General features: G+C 35.8%; 1 protein-coding gene across 3 annotated transcripts in view; it reads left to right on the forward strand.

Moving 5' to 3' along the window:
- The window catches only part of PCDH7 (protocadherin 7), a gene marked incomplete at its 3' end in the record, with an annotated part of 421934 nt that overhangs the window by 66970 nt on the left and 335864 nt on the right, over positions 1-19100 (forward strand). The gene's annotated exons all lie outside the window — the stretch shown is intronic.

A 19100-nucleotide genomic window follows, 5' to 3' on the forward strand; every position in this document is an offset into this window, starting at 1 on the left:
TCATGAGTTAGTTTGAGATTCGAACTTCAGATATGCCTGACTTTAAACCCATATTTCCTTAAACCCTTACAGGAATTTAAACTTGATTTTAGAATTGTTTTTTGGTGTGGACTAAACAAACTTTACAAATAAGCTTGCTGTTTAGTATGTCTTAGAAAGGTATTTTCGGGATTATTTAGAACATACAAACATGCTTATAAAACATGGTAATATTTATAAATGAGAATATTATAAAACATGATCAATTATCAATGGATACTTTGAGCTGTTTCCATGAGTCTCTTAACATTTAGAAACTACTCATTAAAACAAAAAATGGTGAAATATCTAACAGGTTTATTTATTTATTTCTAGTAGGCTTCAGCAGGGTAATTTGGTAAGCTCATAGTCTCACTTTCATTTTCTTCGAATATTTGGAATTATATTAATCAAAATAAATTAAGTGATTAATTATGTTAATCACTGTCAGAATTGTGGGGAACACCTTTTACACTGTGACATGTTCTTTTCAGCTATTGCTGCATCATTTGTGTTGCCATTCAGTTTTGTTTAACTGTGAAGAATGTTTTATTTCAGTTTTCTTGAAATAGTTTGCAGTAATTTTTCTATTAACTTGTTTTACTGACTACTTTTCACGTAGAGGTCTGTAAGGCATAACACCATCCTCCAGTTGTCACCATTACTTGCTGTTTAGTTGAACTTGAAACTGATAGGCCCTGATGACTGTTACTAGAAGTTACTCCACTTACTGTGTCATCTAGCAATATTGGATCATAAAAATATGTGTTAAATAAAGAAAGCTTTCTCGTGCTTTCTTTGTATGTGCTACTGGCAAGTGATCAAGGCTATAAGATAAAATAGATCATGGCTAGGTATGGAGAGCATGGTTGAACTGCTATTAAAGTTGTGTACAAAGTATACATAATGGATTCAGATATTACACTGAAGGCTAAAGTATCCCATACGTTGGCACCCCCAAATCTTGCAAGGACAGAACAACTTGCTTCTTCTTAGGCCAGACTCAGGAACATTTAGTGCCTGTTCATTTCTAATTAATACATTTCCAATTTCTTAATTTAGAATCATATTCCTCTGACTCTAATCTCCCTTTCCCATTTATACTTTTCATTCTTTTCATGAACTCGATGCTCCTGTTAAGCTTGGTAAGTTTCGAGTGACTTTACCTGCTTCAAACTTTCCTACCAGTTTATCTTAACCTATACTGTTATCTCCTCCAGCAAATCTCTGTCTTCTAATTTTACATGAGTGAATCCTACCTTCCATGATTCTTCTTTTATCAGCTGTTTCTGATTACCAGGTCGTGAGTATTAATGTTAAGTCATTTTATCTGTGTGATATATGTTACCTGGCGCTTCCTACCTTTAATGATGGAATATTTTTGTGAATGTAAGTGAATATATGTATTATTTTATTATTATACCATAATCTCTTCACTGGGAAGGTCCAAGCCTGAATCATATTTGCTGTCTCCACCCAGTTCTTAGCAAAGTGCCTTGCTTATGGTAAGTTAGTAGATGCTTATTAAACAGTGATTGAATTCATTTGTTGCTATAAAGGGGAATTTTTTGTGATTTTAGGGCATTCAATGTAATGTATAAATAGCTATTCAATAAATATGTATTGCAGTGCTACAATAGATAAGGTGCAGTGGATGTCATATTCCTCTAAAGAATTAACTTCTGGGTAACAGTTGGGGTGATGTGCACCTGTTTATATACATAAATATCATATGTCATGTACACTCTGTGTGTTACTCGGGATCTACTCTATTGCAGAAATTCTGTTATTACCAAGATAACTATATTACCCAGATGTGATAACTACATGGTACCAGAGTAAGGGGTCTGGTAGAGGACAAGTAGATGCCAAAGCAGGATGATATAAAAGGAGACTGGGAAATAGATCAAGATGTAAATGGCATTAGATTTCATGTGAAGGAGATTCAACTTGATCCTGGGAGAAATGGGAGTCAGACAGCAGAGGTCTTTAAGTACAGGGCAGTGGAGGCCTTGATTTGTTAGGGGAATAACTCTCAAAGCAGTGGGAAAGAAGCACCAGAGAGGGAAGAAATAAATAACCCTAAAGGAATCTGGATTGTGCCTTAACAGAGACATATTTCTCTTAGACTTGGAATTCTATGCCATTAGTGGCCACACTTTATGTGGAATAAGAAGTAGTAGAGACAACAGCTCTCTTTGGTCATTTCTTGGCACCAATACACTGCTCTGCTCTAGAAACTTATTTCCTTATTCTAGACTTATTCTTGAGGAATTAGAATAGTTAATAATAAAAGAAATACATATAAATGCATGGTTTTAAAAATCCATAGACTTGAAACTATTCTTTAAATGTGGAGTTCAGTCCAACTTAAAACGTTCACGTGTGATGATTTGGCAAATCTATATGATACTGAGATATAGATAGAAAGCATCATTTAAATATCAAATTCTTTTGCTGTAATACTGACTGTCAAAAAAGACTTTCCTTGATGTTAAGCTATGATCTCAAGTATACTTGGAGACTATCTTTAGGCTGAAGGCTAAAAATCATCGCTCATCAAATCAATGCCATCCTGTTTCTACCTCTATCATTGTCTGAACTCACTCCTCAAGCTATAAGCTGATTATTATTTCACACTTTACCCAAAAGTATTTTTATTTTGACCTTGCAGCATATCTTTTTCAGTGGTTTTGCTTGCTTTTGTGTGTCATGGTTTAAAAAAAAAGAATTAATGCCACAGATAATGCAGATATGACTTTCACAGTCCTGCTGTTTATAAGGCTCACTGTTTTCTTTTGAAAAAATAAAACAATTCATAGGATTTCATTTGTAATGAGACTGTTCTGGCAGTTCTGTAACAGTGGAATTTTTAAGGATCATCAATACTGAAGGCACAGTCTGCAGAGTTACTCTTTTTTTTCTCTCTCTCTTTTTTTTATCTTTAATTCCAATTAAAAGATACATATTCTATTAGACTAGATGCTTTCTGCCTGGATGTTTTCTGTGTGATCTTTGACTTGCAACCAAGGAAATGTAGCTTCAATCTGTTAGAGCTGAATGGGACCACAGTATGCCATGGGCTATTAGTGTTTCAAGAATTTAGAACCCCTGATCTATGAATAATGATTAATATGTGTTACTAACATTGTTAAATTTTCCAGCAAAGATGTCCTGTAAAGTTATTCTGTGTTGCTGAAGTTATTCTTAATATTCATATAATGCAGACATTGGACATATCCTATGTATGCAAAGTATTTAACCCACAGTTCTATAGATAAATATCCACATTCTCGATGTGCAATTTTCAAAATGCCTGTTTTATACTTTATCATAAAATTTATGCAAAATCCTGTATAAATCATATTGAGTATGCTTTTTCATATATTTTTTTAAACAAAAGATTGTAATTTTGTTTGAAATTTGTATTGTGTTTGATAGGTTTCAGAAGGAATACCATCATGACTTTAATGTTGCTGTTATCCATGGATTGGCAGTTCACCACGTCTTCTCTAATTGAAAGAGTTAAATGTTTTCTTTTAAAAATTAACTTAAAGGACTTCCCTGGTGGGGCAGTGGTTGAGAGTCCGCCTGCCGATACAGGGGACACGGGTTTGTGCCCCGGTCCGGGAAGATCCCACATGCCACGGAGCGGCTGGGCCCGTGAAACATGGCCGCTAGGCCTGCACATCCGGAGCCTGTGCTCCACAACGGGAGAGGCCACAACGGTGAGAGGCCCATGTACCACAAAAAAAAAAAAAAAAATTAACTTAGAAATCCAAATTGTCTTACTAATATTATTATGAAAAGCTACAATCTATGATATACCATATTGTCAGAATATCTTACCATTGTATATAATGTAGAATTTTCTCAATGCTTGATTTGCTGATTCTGAATATAACTTTTCTTGATATCATAAGTGAAGTATATCGGAAATACTAATGTCAGTGTTGGGTCATGTATTGACTGCTGAAGCATTAACAAATGAAGTATAAAAGTATAAAAGTTCTGGATTATTTTGGATGCACATACACATATATCTAAATATACATATTTAGATATTTAATAAATATTTTGAAATATATACTTTCTCTACATGTCTGTTTCACATATTCATATATATGTCCATATATATTATTCATATATATTCATATATGTACGTATATATTTCAGAATGTATTTTTCTACTCTGAGTCACCAGAGGGAAACAGTTACTCAAAAATAATTACTGAATACCACTTTAGCCCAGACACTGTGCTTGAGGCTGGGAATATAAATGTGGGAAAGATGCCATCTGTGTTTTTAAGGAACTAGTTACCAAGAGGGTCAGATGTGTTACAAGTGCTATAGAGCAAAAGAGACAAAGAGGGAAAGTGAAGTCATTTGGGAATAATACAAGAAGCTTTTGCACTGAACCTTACAAAAATTAAGTTTATTTACACTAAGGAGGGAAGAAAGAGGCATTTCAACTGGAGAAGAAATCATGAGCAACGTAATGAAAGCATCAAAATTAATCATTTATTTGGTAAAAGACACATCATCCAGTTTGGTTAGAGTATAGGGAACATGGGAAGAGTGATTAGATATGAACTGGAAAGATTAAGTAGATTCAACTCAAGAGGAGCCTTGAATTTTTTTTATTTTTTCTATTTATTTTTTTAAATTTTTAAATTTTTATTTTTTTGTGATACACGGGCCTCTCACTGTTGTGGCTTCTCCCATTGCTGAGCACAGGCTCCGGACGCACAGGCTCAGCGGCCATGGCTCACGGGCCCAGCCGCTCCGCAGCATGTGGGATCTTCCCGGACCGGGGCACGAACCTGTGTCCCCTGCATCGGCAGGCGGACTCTCAACCAATGCGCCACTAGGGAAGCCCGAGCCTTGAATTTTATGCCTAGGAGTTTGGGTTTATCCTGTGAACATGGGGAAGTCACTGCAAGTTTTCAAGCAGGGGTATAATGCAATACTTGGTTTAGAATGATGGCTCTGTGGGAAGAATGGAGGGCAGTTTATAGTAAAAGTACTAGAGAAAGAGATACTTGTTAGGGAACTCGGATAGTCTGATAAAGTCTAATCATATGATTCTGATGCCACGACTTTGGAGACAGATCAAGAGGTACATGGACAGATGGATGTAAAATATTTGGCAGATGACTGGAGGTTGGGGAAGAAAGGAGAGGAATGGAAAATAATTTTGTTTTAGATTTTAGTTTTGAACATTTTAATAAGAACGTGGAATTTGCAATGTAGGAGATTAAGCTTGGGAAAAGAAAGAATTAAACAGTTCATCTACATTTAGTGATAGCTGACTCCAGTCAAGTGTATGAGCTCCCTAGGGAGTTCACAGAGAGTGTAAAAACAGAAGATGGCAAAGGACCGATCTTGTTGAGATGTGGGGAAGACACCATAAAAGAAGTGTATGTAGAATCTGAAGAAAACTGTGATGAAAAGCTTGAAGAAAATGGAAAGTGTTTCTGCTCATAGACGTACTAATAATAACAATATCAAAAACAATAATAATAGCAAAACTTGACTTAACTTTTACTAGTCACTAAACTTTGCACTAAAAATATTACACAGATGAGCTCATTTAACCCTAATAATAAAATTTATTTTCAAGCAATAGAAACCAAGTTTACAATTTAGCATTTTAGACTGAAGATGACTTTGGGAACCAAGAGATGGGGCTCACAAAGTGCTAGCGGAGGAAAAACATGCTCAGGAAAGAGAAAGGTCCCTTGCAGCTCCAGAGGGTAGAAGTCAATTCAGAGGTTAGCAGGGGTTGGTAAACTGTTCCTTTTAAGCTCACTATTCAGACTCCAGAGAGGGAATGCTGAAATATCCTTTTCGGGTAACCTGTCAACCTTTTGGTTGACAAGAAGGGCAACACATTTTGAATAACAGTTTTACCAGACTAAATTCAGTGGTTGAAAGTAATTTGCTCAAAGGAACCTGAGGTATCCTTAAAAGTGACCCATACATCCACAATTTATGTATGAGGGCACTAAATCTTATGGACTTTAAATGGCTTTCCCAAATTGAAACAGTTAGTAAGTAAATGTATTCATATTAAAGCCAAACTCCCAACATTCAGATCAAGAAAACTGAAGAGTGGGAAAAACGTCCTTTGTGTAACATTTCGAATAGTTTCATCAGCATGGTAGCCAGCTAAGATTACACCAGATTTTATGGAGTCAGCTTAAGTAAGCAGAGCCGTTGAATGCAAGGTCCTTTGCCAAGAATCTTTGTAGGAATGAAAAGAAAACAGCAACTTGATGGTGGAAGAGGGGAAGAAAGATCTTTTTTTTTTTACAAAATAGGGAAATTCAGGTAGGTTTGTAAGTTGAAAGAAGGTTAGAGGTTGAACGGAAAAGAGAAAGCACATTGATGAAACAAGATCTTGGCAGAGGCAGGAAGAGTGGAATCAAAAGTTCAAGATGAACAAGAGAATAAGGATTCTTCTTCTTAGATGCAAAGTGAAGTCCCAGTGAGTAAAGATACCAATAAATTTGGAGACAGAGAGGAGGGAAGTGGAGGGGGTTCATGCCTGAATGTCCCAATGTTCTCAGTAGTAGGAGGTGAAACCACGTGTTGAGGTTGAGAGGAATGAGGGTGAGAGTGGGGGATCTGAGGAGGGTGTGGTGGGAACAGCTGCTATGTGGAATGGGAAGACCAGCCAAGTAGGAATGAGTAATAGGGCTGCTAAGCAGCTCTGAGAGTCCAGCTGACATCGGAAATCATAAATTTGTAGCAGAGTCAATCAGCATGGTTATTCAATTTTCTCAGTAACTCTTGGCAGCCCAGGAGGAGGAGGAGAGCAAACAGATGGTAGGATTGATTTGGTAATGGGATTGGCAAGGCCGCTGTGAGAGAAGGTCAAAGAATGGGAGAATTAATTTCACTCATGAAAGTGTGTTATCAGGGGGATCACAATTAGGAAGAGATGACAGTCAAGCCAGGAAAGATCATCAGCCTTTGATGCCTAAGAGGAATTTTGTGGGCATGAGTGGGATGGGAATGAGAGAAGAGAATTTCACAATTCTGGATAGTACAATAGAACACTTTTTGTTTAGAAACAATTTATTTTGTATCTATGGGTATGGATTGCCAAAGCTGAGTGGGAGTGTTGGTCACTGAATATAGGGGCAAAAGAATTTTGAAGCTAAATAGATGAATGAGCCATCCAAGTCATCTAGGATAGTGACAAGTGATAGAAGAAAAAAACCCCAAAAATGAAAAAACAAACAAGCCAGCTGCCAAATTATTCTAGTGAATTGCTGAAGTACTTGTCGATGACAAGATTTAGAAGACAGATGGTTTGATTGATTGTTTGGGTTTTGTAGACATAGAGCTTATTGAACTAAGATAATAGAACAGTGTCTCAGAATTAGAAGGGGAAGTCCAAGAGAATGTCCTTCTTCCTCTTTGCCCTGAGATAGGAAGATGATTACTTTTTTTTACAGTGTTCTAGAACATAGTGAAATCTAAATTCAATGGTCAGTTCTGTCTCCTTGTCTGAAATCTTGGCATTTGAGTGGTTGTTCACTCCCTCTCCCTGGAGCACTTCTTATCACCATCTTCACTTGGTTTCCCTCTCTATTGCTGACTACATCTTCTTAGTCTCCTATGCTGCTTCTACTAAATATCTAAGTCATGTGGTGCCCCAGGATTTTGTTTTTATGTATCACCATCCCAGGCTTCTCACCTGGGCTCCATACTCAATACAACTATCTATTCAGCTTTTCCACTGGTAAAGGCAGGAGTACCCAGTGGTCATGCAGTAGGTTCTGGCACCAGATTCTCCAAGACTCTATTAACTGACTGACTAGGGCAAATCTCTCTGTAATTTAGTTTTCTTAATCTCTAAAATGAGGATGATAATAAGAACTAATTCATGGGGTTCTTGGGAGGATTAGGTAAAAGGTATAAAAAATTAAATATACAAGTGTATAGAGGTATACTTGGCACAGAATAAGTGCTCAGTAATTGCTAGTTATTAATATTATCACAAACATAACAGAGTAAAAGTAGAACCATTGAGTGTTTTCCTCATATACCTCAGTTTGCCATCGTCATAAATCTTCCTCATGTGAGTGAATAGTACTGATATCCATTCACTTTTTTTAGAGGAAAACCCCTGAGATCATCTTTTGCTCTTTTCCCTTATATGCCACCCCAATCCCTCAGTAATTTTTATTACCTTTACATCAAAAATTTATACCAAATCTGACCATTTTTCACGACCTTCTCATCTAAATCATAATCCAAGCCACCAACATCTGCTGTGTCTCTGATTCTACTAGGCTCCCTGTGATACACCTAGAGTGTTATTTGTAAAGTGCAAATGCAAACATGTCTTTTCCCTGTTTAAAATCTGCCAATGTCTTTCCATTACAACGAGAATAAAATCTGATCTTCCAAAATGGTCTACAAGCATGACCTGATTAGGTACCAGCCTACCTCTGGAACCTCAACTCCTTTCACTCTCATAATGACTCACTAAACCAAAGCCACTATGAACCTTTGTTCTGTCACTCAAACATGCCAAAAGATTTCCTCCTGCAGAGCCTTTGAACTTGTTATGCTTTCTGTTTGGAACACTTTCTCCCCTCCAGTCTTCATATGCCTGCCTCCTCTTCATCATTTAAATCTCACTTCAGATATCAGGTCCTCACAGAGGCTTCCTTGACCCTCTTCATAATGATGCTCTATTTTACAGGTTTGGTAGCACTCATTTTGATCTGCAATTTCCACCCAAACCTTAGTTCACCCAAAATGATCACACCTAAATCTGGGAAAATAAAAAAAATCTATCATAGAGTTTCATTTGATTTACTTGATTATTTACATTTTGGTCATCAGAGTTCTTAAATTTTATTTTTGTGTATACTTGTTCATATAAGTAAAGTGATTATTAGATGATACACTGGTGTCTGCTGGTGTATTAGGCATTTGGAATGTTGTAAGCATCTCTAGCATTCCTCTTCACATTTGTAAAATGTGAATAAAATAGTACTTGTTTTGGATCTGGAATTCTCTTGGAAAACTACTATTTTTGGAAAATGAGCTATTATTCTTTTGATTTTTATGGAAGATTATATATATATATATATATATATATATATATATATATATATATATATATATATATATATAATAGAAAAAACTGCTAAAATGACCTGAATGTTGTATTTAAGCCTATAAGTACTTCACTTGAATCATGAATTATTTTATTAATAAGGTTAACATATCAGAAGATAATAATTGTTATATCAATAGATCTCCAAAGTGTAATCAATGAAATACAAACAAAACCAAAGTATTGTCTTCCTTACATTCACTTTCCTTTTGAGTAAAAGAATGCAAAACATACTTATTATTTCTGATGCAAGGATACATATTTACTTGAGAATCCATGTGTTGTAATTATAAATATCTCTTGGGATCAAGATATTGACTATGGAGGCATGTTCATGGATTACTCTTTTAAGGTAGATATATGAGGATATCAGGCATGCATGACCTGCAATCATGGGCTTTCCACTACAAAAATAGAATAGATTCTTATTCATCAAACATAATGTCATGTTTGCAGCCCCGAATATCTCCTTATAATCACTTAAGATTTGGATATAAAATTAGGCTTTCTACATGTAGTCTGAAACCACAAATATTACATTTCTGGATTCTGGTTGCATTTTTAAAGACAGGGTGCAGCAAGTATTCTAACTTAGCAGCTAAATATTATTATACTCGTAGGCCTAACCCAGCACATATTGTAACAGTCATCATCTGTTTGTGAAAAAGAAAATTTGGTGATTACTGGCACAGTTTCAAAATTCCAATTGATGGACGATGAGAGAGGCTTTCTGACCTTAAATATTTTGTAAATCTCAAAGTGAGATGTTTAATTAGAGCATACATTTTTGGAGCCTCTCAAGAAAGAGGAGTCTCAACCCAGGTTCCTTTTTTCCTGAAGGAACAAAAACAATGACAGTGGCCACAAACTGCAATCACAGTGGGCTCTCTCGGGGGTACCTACAGTGACATGGGTGGCTTCTTTACTTAGCTGGTGTAGGAGGGAGAGGTGCGCATGTAGGCACATCTCTGTGTTGGTGTTTGCAGAAGACGAGTGAGATCCAGACATGTACAAAGGCTGTGGTATGGTTGGAAGAGATGCCAGTACTGACTAAATGAACAAACGTGTTGAAAGGGGGTTAAGTGCCATTATCAGTCATTAATTTTAGAGAGAGAATACAGTTGGTAAATTCCAAATATGACAGAAAAGTTACTAAAAATTACATTTCCTAGTATAAAATACTTGGTAGTTTTTCATATGGATTCATTAAGGTGTTTGAATAATAATTGTTTGTGGCTTCTTTACTGGCAAGTAAAGCCAGAAAACTTTTTCAGGGCATCTTGTTAAAAATTTCCTCTCTATCTTTCTCTCTCTTTCTTATTCCTCCTTCAGGATAACTTAGGCACAATTACTAAAAGAACACCACTTGGCCGATTTCCATCTGGCATCCTTCCCCTCTTATTTTCACTGAGAAAAGTGTGGAGTCTAGTTTTTAATGCTATTTCTGAGTAAATTCAGCTTTCAACTCAGCACCCATCCTCCTCTCTTGTTTTTTATATAAGCAGTTACCTCTTTTTGTGGGAAAAATAAACATAACTCTGGGCTCTAACTGGGTAGAATCAGATAAAAACACATTGTAGAAATATGGACTCACCAATTTCTAGTCATCTTTTGTAGGCTTTAGAGTAAAAAATGTGTCATGTGAAAAGTTCCATCTGTGCAGGAGAATTGAGTATTTTACACACAGATAATTAGAAAATTGTCAAGACATATGTTGCTTTTTACAAATTATTTTTTATTTATTGTTTTACAAATGAAATCAAAAATTATCATGGTGCGGAATTATGAAAAACCTCTCGACTTAGAGGTCTTCATCAATGACTAATTGCTACTATTTGTAACCCAATTTAAAAGCAAATAAAGCACCCATCTGGTAATTCTATTAAAGGTTTCCATATTAAAATGGCTATTGGTCCTCAAAAAGAAAATATGCAATTATAAAGTATTCATATTGGGGCCTCCCTGGTGGCACAGTGGTTGAGAGTCCGCCTACTGATGCAGGGGACACGGGTTTGTGCCCCGGTCTGGGAAGATCCCACATGCCGCGGAGCGGCCGTGAGCCATGGCCGCTGAGCCTGCGCGTCTGGAGCCTGTGCTCCGCAACGGGATAGGCCGCAACCATGAGAGGCCCACGTACCGCAAAAATAATAATAATAATAATAATAATAATAATAATAATAATTCATATTGGTGTCACTATTGAAAAGCTTACAAATGTATCTGGAAAAATAGAGTTTATTATTCCTTTCCTCATTCTCTGTTAAGCCTATAACCTTTTAAAAAATCAAATTGGACTAATGATGTTGCTACATATACTCAACAAAATGGAAGATTATCTAAATAAATCAAGGCAAAAAAAGAAGCATTCATAATTAATCATTTAGATAGCAGTATCGACTCCACCCCGTCTCCAGCTCTCTTTGCTGTCCACTGTAGACTTTATAGGGCTTGAATAACCTGGTCTCCCTGCTCAAAAGAGGGAAAGGGAAACACTAGTCCTAGTCTTGTTTTGAAACCCTTTGACCTTGAACAGAACGTTGCATGTCTGTGAGACTCCATTTCTGTGGTGGTTAAATGTGAGAAATGCCTCTGCTAGTCTTTGTGTTGTTATGAAGAATTAATGAAATGAAGAATGTGCAAATATTTTGTAAAAGTAAGTCCCTCACAGGAGGCAGAGATAGCTATCACCATCCAGGCTTCTGAAGTAGGGCAATCTTTGTCACCCACTTGAAGACTGAAATATTTTATCTCTGAGGAAAAACAATATGTAGAATTCCTCTAGCCCTGCTTCATTCTGAGCTTTAACCACTTAGAAGTTTGTGAATATTCACTAACCTTGCATCTCCTGATGCATGAGGGTTCTATCTGGACCTAGAGGGAGACACCAATTTTCCTGCATATTATCTGCCTTTGATGACCCCTATGTCCCTCTCTTCAGAGGCAGAATGGGTTGGTCTGGTTTACATTATACATATAACATAGACTGTGCCCCTGGCCCCAATGCTCTAGCACCTTTTCAGATTTTGTGATGCCATCTCATTCCTGTTTGCATTTGTTCATGCCTGGAATGCAAATTCTCTTTTTCTTCTGGTTACATTTTCCTTGTTCTTCAACATGCAGCTCAACTCTGTGTGGTATGATTATAGGTGACTTAAATCTTTTTGTTCTTTATACTTTACATTTTTAGTTCTCTTTCATGGCTTTTATAATTTACAGTGCCATTTGAAGATTTAATTAACAAAACCCTGAAGTTCTTCCCTTGTAACCCGAATCAGGGTTAGGTGCCCCACTCACCTTTCACTAGCACAAAAGTTCGCCTCTCCTAATAATTATCTGAGTGGATAATGTTTAAATGGACTGTTTATTTGTCTATCTCACTAGACTGAGATCTTCTATAAATATAGTTATATTGGCTGCAATATCTATAATAGGCATTTATTACATGTCAGATGAATGAATGAATGGATAAACAAATAGTTTATGTATATAGTTCATTTTACTTTAGTAAATAGATGTGGGACAATATTCAACAGTTAATAATTAATTAGATTTGCAGTTCATATAATATGCTACATGTTCTTAGTTCATTTTGTGCTTTTATACTCATTGGAAATCAATGTTGAAAAATAAATTTTATTACAATAGCAAATAAATAAACTATAATAAATAAATGAGGGAAGCTCTTGTAAATTATCATTTTTAAGGCAACTTCTCATTCTCTCATTTGTTTTTTGTATTGTATAAGGTATTTTCATCTTGAGATCTATGGCTAAACCTTAGTAGTCAAATAGAGGCACTATGCCAATATAAGAACACAGATGATTAAATCCAAAAGTGACTCTTTGTAATGGATTACCATTACAAATAATTTCTAGCTATCTGTGTACTTTGTATCAGAACTGAGTTTCGGACAACTAGATACATTTGAATGACAATCAGAAGCTTCAAACATTGCTCTCGTGTGTATTCTCTATTGGAAGAACATTTCCTTGCAAGTGGCAGTCAGTGACATCTGATGTGAGTTGGCAAATATGAGCACAATTTCATTCAATTCAATAGACATTTACTGTATACCAAATAATTTATGAGTCTCTAGATTTATAAAAGTGCATTACACCTTGGCCCTTTCTTTGAGGAACTCACAGTAAGTTTTAGGGAGGTAAAATGTAATCAATTACTGATAAACAAAGGGTGAAATGTAAATTAGCAACATTAAACAAAATTTCTTAGGGGCTGCTCTTTGCTTGGCACTGTGTTGGGTGTTAATAAATGCTATGGGCACAAAGTTCTGTAGAATATTTTAACTCTGGCATTGGAGAAGCACACTGGGATAGAACTGACTGTTCATTGGGCACAGTAGTTACAATGCTTTGGACCCACAATATTTTTAGTGTGGGGCCCATGACAGTGTTTCAGTTTCTTTTAAAATCAGAAGAAAAACAAGGACCTTTTCAGTCAAATAAAATGTTTTAATATGTAATATTACTACATCCATCTTTATAACAACACAGTCCTTATATATAATTTGTAAGATTTTTTTTTTAATGATGAAAGTGTCTGTAAAGGCAGAAGAGCCTAGGGTTCATGGAAGTCATAATGGGGCCCTGACTGAGGGCAGGTGGGATCCAGAGAGGGTCAGGAAGAGATTCAGAGCACTGGAGTTGGGCTTTGAAATACTAGTACCATTTTACTAGGTAGAGGACAGGAAGGCCTTGTAGGGAGAAAGAATAGTCAAGGGCAAGGCCCAGACTTGTGAAAGTATGGGGTGGGATGATTCAGAGGTGCACAAGACATGGCCCCCAAATTAAAGTTCAGTGGACAGAGACAAATGTATGCAAAGTACAACCACATAATAGAAGATATGTGCCTATTCCAAGACTGGAGAATAAGGTACCTGCTCCTAAATCTTTAAGATTCCCGAGAAGCAAAGATTTACAACCAGACAGCTTAAATAAATAAAACGGATTAAATAAGTCTACCATTGTAACATTCTCAGTGTTCTGAGATGTGTAGTACATTTGGATTTAGGGTAGGTGGTACTATGGTTTTGAGACTATCATTAAGTCCTAAGATCTCTTGATATATCAATAACTGTGAATTTGTCACCATTTGTTTTATTATTCTCCATATACATTTTGAAAATATTACCTAGCATTATAACATGTCAAAATTACATTGAAATGTACATTTTCTCCCTCAGAAATTCAGTCAGGATTAATTGAGTACTCTAATCAAAATATGAATTCTTAAGTACATTTCATACAAATGTTCATTAATAAATCAATAAACTTTCTTTCTAGGACAAATTCAAAATCCAAATTTGAGAAGTGAGTCATATTATAATTCATACTGATAAATTCTTTTAAACTACTTTTAAAATTTTAGAGGGTAAAGTAAAACTTTATTCTAGTATATACTATTGTTTTCATTCCACTCCACCTTGAATCAGTTCCTTAAAGTATATGTTCTTTCCCTATTTTCTAAACACTCTTCACGGTACTATCTTTTTTTCTTTCCCCTCCTCATATAATGAAGGGAAAGCATTATTTATCTAATTTATGTTGAGAGAATAACATTAAGGCTTCCTACATTTTTCTTGCTAATATAATAGCTGTAGTGAAGAGTAGGTGAGCTGATGAATTTAATTTTTCAACTAACTAAACATGCACATATTAAATTCTCTAACTGTCATAAATATAATCAGCCTTTAATTAGAAAATGAAGGAAACATAATTCTAAGCATTATGAAGATATATTGAGCTTCTGGTGGTTAACACATCTAGGGAGATGAGGTAACTCAATCAGAATGCCATACTCTCGCTCTATTCTGAATAAAACTTTTGCAAATCTATTATACTGAGCATATAGGAGGGCCACTGGAAATAAAAGGGTGTGCCTTTTTAAGGTAGATAATAGCGTCGTTTTCAAAACTAAAGGACACCAGCCCCTCCTATAAATAAGTAGTTGAACTGTTGGATATCACAAACTATGTTTTTAAATATAGAGGAGAATCTAGCCTCTAAAAGACATTTTTTCATTTGTTGCATATTTATTTGCAACTCTGAAAATATTAAAGGGGAGGCAGACAAAGGCATTGGTAAAAATTGAACTATTCATTTTGGAACATGATTCATGGGGTGATTTTGCAAGTATTCCACCAGTGTCTGGATCCCCCCAAAAATATCATTTATTCACTCAAGAAACCATTGACTTAGCAAAACATCATGCTAAAGACAGAGACTGTAGGGCTGTATAAGGCACAATCCTTGCCTTCAAGATGTTTATAGTCTAGTGGAGGCAACAGAAACACAATGGAAACACTGTACAACATGACTAATACTGCATCCTGCAGTGTAGACGAAGGGCAAGTAACTCAGGCTTAGGGAACTCGAAGGTTGCTTCAAGAAAGTAATTTCATAAAAACCATGTAATCATCTCAATAGATGCAGAAAAAAGCTTTTGACAAAATTCAGCACCCATATATGGTAAAAACCGTACAGGAAGTAGGCATAGGGGAACTTAACTCAACATAATAAACACTGTATATGACAAACCCACAGCCAACATCATTCTCAATGGTGAAAAACTGAAACTATTTCCACTAAGATCAGGACCATGACAAGGTTGCCCACTCTCACCACTATTATTCAACATAGTTTTGGAAGTTTTAGTCACAGCAATCAGAGAAAAAAAAGAAATAAAAGGAATCCACATCAGAAAAGAAGAAGTAAAACTATCACTGCTTGCAGATGACACGATACTATACATAGAGAATCCTAAAGATGCTACCAGAAAACTACTAGAGCTAATCAATGAATTTGGTAAAGTAGCAGGATACAAAATTAATGCATTAATTAAAAAATTAATTAAATCTCTTGCATTCCTATACACTAATGATGAAAAATCTGAAAGAGAAATTAAGGAAACACTCCCATTTACCATAGCAACAAAAAGAATAAAATACCTAGGAATAAACCTACCTAAGGACACAAAAGACCTGTATGCAAAAAACTATAAGACACTGATGAAAGAAATTAAAGATGATACAAACAGATGGAGAGATATACCATGTTCTTGGATTGGAAGAATCAACATTGTGAAAATGACTCTACTACCCAAAGCAATCTACAGATTCAATGCAATCCCTATCAAACTACCACTGGCATTTTTCACAGAACTAGAAAAAAAAATTTCACAATTTGTATAGAAACACACAAGACCCCGAATAGCCAAAGCAATCTTGAGAAAGAAAAATGGAGCCGGAGGAATCAGGCTCCCAGACCTCAGACAATACTACAAAGCTACAGTAATCAAGACAGTATAGTACTGGTACAAAAACAGAAATATAAATCAATGGAACAGGATAGGAAGCCCAGAGATAAACCCACACACATATGGTCACCTTATTTTTTTAATTTTTTTGTGGTACGCGGGCCTCTCACTGCTGTGGTCTCTCCCATTGTGGAGCACAGGCTCTGGACGTGCAGGTTCAGCGGCCATGGCTCATGGGCCCAGCCGCTCCGTGGCATGTGGGATCTTCCCGGACCGGGGCATGAACCCGTGTCCCCTGCATCAGCAGGCGGACTGTCAACCACTGCGCCACCAGGGAAGCCCTGGTAACCTTATTTTTGATACAGGAGAATATACAATGGAGAAAAGACAGCCCCTTCAGTAAGTGGTGCTGGGAAAACTGGACAGCTACATGTAAAAGAATGAAATTAGAACACGTCCTAAGTGCATAACACAAAAATGAACTCAAAATGGATTAAAGACCTAAATGTAAGGCCAGACACTATAAAACTCTTAGAGGAAAACATAGTCACAACACTCTATGACATAAATCACAGGAAGATCCTTTTGGACCCACCTCCTAGAGAAATGGAAATAAAAATAAACAAATGGGACCTAATGAAACTTAAAAGCTTTTGCACAGCAAAAGAAACCATAAACAAGATGAAAAGACAACCCTGAGAATGGGAGAAAATATTGGCAAATGAAGCAACTGACAAAGGATTAATATCCAAAATTTACATGCAGCTCATGCAGCTCAATATAAAAAAAAACAAACAACTGAATCCAAAAATGGGCAGATGACCTAAATAGGCATTCCTCCAAAGAAGATATACAGATTGCCAACAAACACATGAAAGAATGCTCAACATCATTAATCATTAGAGAAATGCAAATCAACACTACAATGAGATATCATCTCACACCGGTCAGAATGGCCATCATCAAAAAATCTAGAAACAATAAATACTGGAGAGGGCGTGGAGAAAACGGAACCCTCTTGCACTCTTGGCAGGAATGTAAATTGGTACAGCCACTATGGAGAAGAGTATGAGGTTCTTAAAAAGCTAAAAATAGAACTACCATACGATGCAGCAATCCCACTACTGGGCATATATCCTGAGAAAAACCATAATTTAAAAAGAGTCATGTACCACAATGTTCATTGCAGCTGTATTTACAATAGCCAGGACATGGAAGCAACCTAAGTGTCCATCAACAGATGAATAGATAAAGAAGATGTGGCACATATATACAATGGAATATTACTCAGCCATAAAAAGAAATGAAATTGAGTTATTTGTAGTGAGGTGGATGGACCTAGAGTCTGTCATACAGAGTGAAGTTAATCAGAAAGAAAAAAACAAATACCGTATGCTAACACATATATATGGAATCTAAAAAAAAACAAAAAAAAAGCTTATGAAGAACCTAGGGGCAGGACAGGAATAAAGATGCAGACGTAGAGAATGGACTTGAGGACATGGGGAGGGGGAAGGGTAAGCTTGGACAAAGTGAGAGAGTGGCATGGACTTATATATACTACCAAATGTAAAATAGATTGCTAGTGGGAAGCAGCTGCATAGCACAGGGAGATCAGCTTGGTGCTTTGTGACTACCTAGAGGGGTGGGATAAGGAGGGTGGGAGGGCGATGCAAGAGCGAGAGAATTTGGGGATATATGTATATGTATAGCTGATACACTTTTTTATAAAGCAGAAACTTACACACCATTTTAAAGCAATTATACTCCAATAAAGATGTTAAAAAAAGAAAAAGTAATTTCACCTTGCTCAGCTTTTTGTTTTTTGTTTTTTTTAAGATTGCATAAGTAATTCAAAGTGATATACCTAGATTTATCTATGTCTGCAGTTGTCACAAAATTTTGACATCTTCTTTGTATTATTTTTAAATTTTGGATAAACAAATGTATTTTCATGTCCCAGTTTCTTATTACCTGTTTTTACATATAGGTAACATGTACTTATATATATAGATAATGTTTATCTATATGCAAATATGTATATGTTTGGAATATCCATATATATGTGAAAAAAACAAATACACTTGTAAACACACTTTGGAAATGCTTTCATCATTCCTTTCCAAATACTTCTGTAGCTTTAATGTTATACCAGATTCACAGTAAAAATTTCATTCATCATATGAAAATCTATTGTTGGCTCACTTAAATGTGATTTTCTTTGGTTTACTCTTCAGTGAATTATCTTAAAATTATGTGAAATGCAGCATCAACTCTATTTTATTTTCTCTTTCCTCTCTAAACATCATTGTTGGTGATATTTTTCATTTTTTCCTGGCCTACAAAAGGAATTTCCTTTACCTACCTAATTTTCTGTGTATATGAGGAAGCCACTTGTATTAGCAATCCCTGTTGACTTTTGTTCATTCATTGCACCACTGCTTAAGACCTGGTACAAAAACATATGGAAACAAATCACACAGGTTCTTTCCCCTGTGAAAAATGGCTAAGGCTTGAAATATTGGTATAGACTTTATATAATTTATTAAATAAATATATCCTTTATCTTTTGGAATAAGTAACTAGCTCTTCACATTTAATTCCTAATGTAAGTATATAGGAGTGGATTAGAGTCCATTTTCTCCCATAATTTTTATTAAAGCAAATG

The sequence above is a fragment of the Hyperoodon ampullatus genome (genome assembly GCF_949752795.1).
Source record: "Hyperoodon ampullatus genome assembly, chromosome: 1".
NCBI classification, from domain to species: Eukaryota; Metazoa; Chordata; class Mammalia; order Artiodactyla; family Ziphiidae; genus Hyperoodon; species Hyperoodon ampullatus.